The following is a 5,430-nucleotide window of genomic DNA, read 5'->3' as shown; positions in this document are numbered from 1 at the left end:
GATTTAACCTCCAGTGATTTTCACCTCTTCTTAAATTAAAAGAACACTTAGGTGGCAACCGCTTCAAACTAATCAAGAATTAAGTCTAAGTAGAGGTCACACGGTTCACAATGGATTGGCGGAAGACTTCTTAGACTTAGAAATTCAAGAGCACCGTCTTCAGGAGTGTGTTGAAAAAAATGAGAATATGTTGAGAAAGAGACAAAAGTTTGAACTTTTCAAATATATATAAATTAAGGCGAATATAGTATATTAGTAAATTATTAACCAAAGCTGCTTATTGCGCAATCACTCGTAATAAAATTCTTTGTTGCCTGTTAATAAGAACAATAAAGAAATAATGAAAATTTTTATTACCCAGATCCTGTAGGGAATGGAAAAAGTCTATAATCGATTGGTACAGGAATCAAAAAGAGTTGGCTTTAGGAAGAATGGTGAAAATAATAAATATAAGGAAGTGCAACGGCAAAGGACGAATGAGTTCTTCGACTATCTAGAGGTTTGTTCTTGGTAGGTGCACAGGCAGTTATATACTCATGAACTGGCCTGCACTGGTCCAGTTCCAGTGCAGCTATCAAGAACAAACTTTACTCTCATGAACTGGCCTGCACTGGTCCAGTTCCAGTGCTGCTACCATGAACAAACTTTAGGTGTGCTGATTAAGAATACGGATGATGGGACGAAAACGCTAGAAAATCGAGTAGCAAAATAATGGGGTTTTCAAATAATATTTTTAAAGCAGAAACAGCAACCTCCAAAGAAACAAATATTGCCGAGTGCTAAAAAAATAGAAGTATGTGTTAAAGTGCGTAAGGAAAGTTCTCCGGAAAATAGTGGAAAGTTTGAAAATGAAAGAGCCAGGTAGTTGGAGCATGTGTGCAGAAAGGAAGCAAATAGCATTGCATAAATGAAGGACGGAATTAGAATAAGAAGGATATGACGGATATGGACGGTGACATCATTGATGATCATAATTCCAGCAATATGATGATAATCTAATTCAAAAACGTTAATCACATTTGCTGGATCCACATTAGATCCATAGGATGCTGTCTGACCATCTGTAAACAAAAATTCAAACATATCTAATGCATAACATCCCCATACTGTCAATTTTTTCAAATAAGCTCCTTTGAAATCTATCGGAATTGTTTCGGAAGATGCCTCTCCTAAATTTATCGAAGCACCATTTTCGTAGTGGATAACTATCTCTTGAATTTTCGGAATAATCCTAGATGATCTTAAAATAGCTACTGTGATTCCTATAATTTTATTTCTTCTAATGTTGATTAATTTCGGTTGCAAGGGACAATAGGTATCATCTCTCTAGCGGCGTTGGCCGAGAAAAATGTGTGGAGTACGATGTTGCAGTGTTGTCGGGTTTCGGGTTTGAACTGCCCCATCTTCATCTTCTATAAGAGTGTTTATCCCCATATTTAACATGTTAATATCATCATTAGTTAATTCCAATTTTGATTAACTATACCAAATTGATAAAATAGTATCTTCATGTTAACTACGGCCGAATACATAGGTAAGATAAAGTAATTGATTTTTGCATAATCAGAATCTTATTTTTTAAACGCGAATTTCTTCTCAAATCCAATTAAAGTTTGTGCGATTGTAAAATAATGTTCTCCCGTGTTGGGTAAATTGAGCTCCAGCTCTAGATGCAACGTCTGAATCTGAGTTTTCAGCGACCTTAAAAATAAGGTTAGTATGATTAAAAAGTTTTAATTAACAAGTGTTATTCTCAACCTAACATAAAAAGAAAGATCTGAAATCTCCACAAAATATATGTCCCCTAAATTGATACCGTTCAGACTGCTTGTATCTATAAAACGTCAACAACAATTCTTTAGAAATAATCGTTACGACTAATATTTTAAAGGTCCGCCTTTTATGAATTGAAAATTAAAAACAAATTTAACTTTATCAATTGTGTTTCAGGTTAGCTTTGATATTATTATTTAAATAAAACACGATTAGTTTGAGAACACGTTTTACTTCGATCTTCTATATGTTCTAACCTAACTATCTAAGGCCCCCGCTTCCCAACTGTCACTTGCCAGATGACCATAGAACATTCAAGCTAGTACATGGCACTGTGAAGTGTCATATACGTAACATCTCCCCTTTTTGGACTTATATTGAAATAATTGAAATACTAACTAACTAACTAATACTATTAACTAGACATGAAACTAATAATAATATTTTTCCGCTATGTATAATAGTCTCTTAACTTATTTGGTACATTGACGATTTGCCGTTTTATTATTATTAGTTCCACAATCGTTTTCATTATATACATCAGTGCTATTAGACAAACAAGTGTTCTCACTTGATTCATCAGCACTACTAGGTTTACAGTTTATGTTTATATTTTCGTTGTTGTTTGACGCATTTATAACCGTTGGATTTTTTGTATTTTTTAGAAAGGAAGAATTTCTTTTATAAACTCTGCCATTTTCATCACTCACCAAGTATGATCGTGGAGAATTAGTATTTGATAAGACTTTTCCCGGTGTCCAATACCCATCCTTCTTCAATTTAAATAGTATATCTTGATTTTCGTTAAAATCTGAGCTGCTACGTGCAGATTTATCATGATAGCTTTTTACTGCCAACTTTCTTTCTACTTTTTTCCCATACTCGTTAGTGGTTTTGGGTTCCAATAATCTGTTGGATATAGGCAAACCTGTTCTTCGTAACCTACTTTGTAATAACTCTGAAGGTGAGGCCTCAAGACCACATAGTGATGTAACTCTGTAATTCAACAAATGAACAAATATTTCGTCTTCATTGTTACACTTTTTTAATAACTGTTTACATATGTGTACGGCTTTTTCAGCCAACCCATTCGATCTTGGGTACCTGGGACTCGTAAAAACACATTGTATATTGTATTGATTACAAAATTCTTTAAATTTAAAGCTGTTGTAGGGATTGTTATCAGATATAAACTTTGCAGGTAACCCAACATTAGAAAATATTACTTTTAATTGTTTTGAGATTTCATCTATACTTTTTCTTTGTATTTCTTTCAATTCAATCCAATTGCTGTAGTAATCAACTACAACTAAATAATATTTTGATGCATATTCTAATATATCAGACCCCACTATCTCAAATGGATATTTAGGTACCTCGTGCGGTATTAGCGGTTCTTTTATTTTATTTCTGCTGAATTTCTCACATATGCGACACCTTGAAATAAAATTTTCAATATCAGTTATTATACCCGGCCAGTATAATATTTTCCTTGCCCACTTCTTTGTTTTTTCCATACCAAAATGAGATTTATGTAGCTCTCTAGTCATATGATTTTGTAGTTTTTTGGGTATGCAAATTCGCTCATTGAAAAATAAAATTCCATGGCGCACCAGTAGATCGTCTTTTATTGTATAATACTGCTTTAGTTCAGTGTTATCTAATACTTTTTTATCTGGCCAACCTTTAATGCAATATTCAGTAACTTTTTTAAGAGTACTATCATACAAAGTTTCCTTGCTTACCTCAGCTAATCGTCTATTTGTAATGGGTCTTTCAATGTCAATCGTATGCATTTAGCACAACCTCTTCCATTTCACAATCTTCATTTACTTTGTCTTTTATGAATGACCTACTTAAAAGATCAGCTACATACATCTTTGAACCTGGTAAGTACTCAACTTCGAAATTATATTTTAAGATTTTCAAGCGCATTCTCTGTAGTCTGGACGTAATTTTATTAATATCTTTTTGCTGAATGCCAATTATTGGCTTGTGATCGGTTTGTACTGTTATCTTATTACCGTAAATCTAATAAATGTTAGTCTCGTCAAATCCTAACAACGTCCACAAACTCCTTGTCTATAAAAGAAACAAAATTTTTCTATCTTTTTCTTGGGGTGGTTTACACCCCTTGTGGTTTTTGCTGCAGTTTTTTTTTGGTCCTGTCTTCTCTTTCAATTCGATTTCTACAGGTATTTCCTCATCTGTCTTTGTTTCTTGCCCATAGACCATAGAGGTATCTATTATTCTTCTTACAAATTCTCATTATGTGTCTCGCCAAATTTAGTCTTTTCTATACCTCACATTTTCTCCTCCCAGTTCTTCCTCTATTTCTTTATTTTTTTGCAATCTTCTTCTTCTTCTTTTTTATGTATGACGGTTGTTTCCACGGCGTACGCAATCTTAATAATTGTCAACAGCTTTTTGTTGCGACTAATGCGTCTTAGTACTTCCTCGTTGGTGATTCAGTCAGTCCAAGGTGTCTTCAAGATGCGTCTATAGAGCCGTGTCTCAAATTGTTTGATCGTTTGAGCTATCCAGGTGAAAATTTCTTTTTCTACAGAAGGACTGACCACAAATAACATTCCATGAATCCTATTCAGACGTGTAGGCTTAGATTTATGTTTGCAAACATTGACAAATACTTTTCGAATCATTTGATCTTGATTTCTTCATCTACAGTTCCAAATGCGTATTTCTGTGTCCTTATACAATATACAGTACGATGTGATGTAATCAGAGAAACTGAAACTGCAGTTCTAGGACTTTAGGAAAGTAGGACTTATAAACTAGCGGGAAAAAAACGAAAAACAGGAAGTTGTTGAAGGAAATGATCGAGGATTTTAATGTAATTATAATATTGAAGATAGATTCGACGTTTATGTGTGGATTTCGATTCAAATTTGTTTTTTTTTTGTCTTCCAATTACCTGGAACCGCGTATGTTAATATAATGGACCTGATAATGCCCCTTTTCTTACATTTGCATTGTGCAAATACGGCAAATTTATACATTAAATTTGCTCTCTTCCATTCAGAAGTTCCCTCATTTTTCAACATTTTACACAAATATTCTTTCGTTTCCTAAAAATAATTCTTAACACACAAAGTGATTTGCGAAATCTAAATTTGTATTAACATTAGTTACTTTTATTTTGAGGAAATCCATTTATTTTTATTAGCATTTTTAGACCGCGCAAACAGTGTCTAATTGAATCTGACACCGCTCAGACGTATAAAAAAGAAGAAGGATATTTCGAGGTTATAATAAGTATGTTGGATACAAATAATCAATTGTAATAAATAAAATGTTTTTTTGAGGTTAAGTTAGTTAAATTTGAAATCAACGTCGTTCGTATGTCAAATATTGATATAAATTGAAAACCGATATGTCTAGATTGAGAAAAGAGAAGCGTTGCTTTTGCGATGCAATTAAACCGGGTCCTTTGAGTTATAAACGCAAAATTATGGAAAATTTGAGAAATGAGACACCCGCTACGGATAGTAATAACGATTGTAGTAGCATCCCAACGAGTTCGAGCGCTAGAGATAATTCTAAACCAACACCCGAAGCTACCAAAGAAGAAAACATCAAACATCGAAAATGAAGAGATTTAAAATGCAATCGGACGGTGTTATTACATCTATTAATTGC

This window comes from Diorhabda carinulata, chromosome Y (genome assembly GCF_026250575.1).
Source record: "Diorhabda carinulata isolate Delta chromosome Y, icDioCari1.1, whole genome shotgun sequence".
NCBI lineage: Eukaryota > Metazoa > Arthropoda > Insecta > Coleoptera > Chrysomelidae > Diorhabda > Diorhabda carinulata.
The sequence above is the reverse complement of the archived record's forward strand: the minus strand, read 5'-3'. Positions refer to the sequence as shown.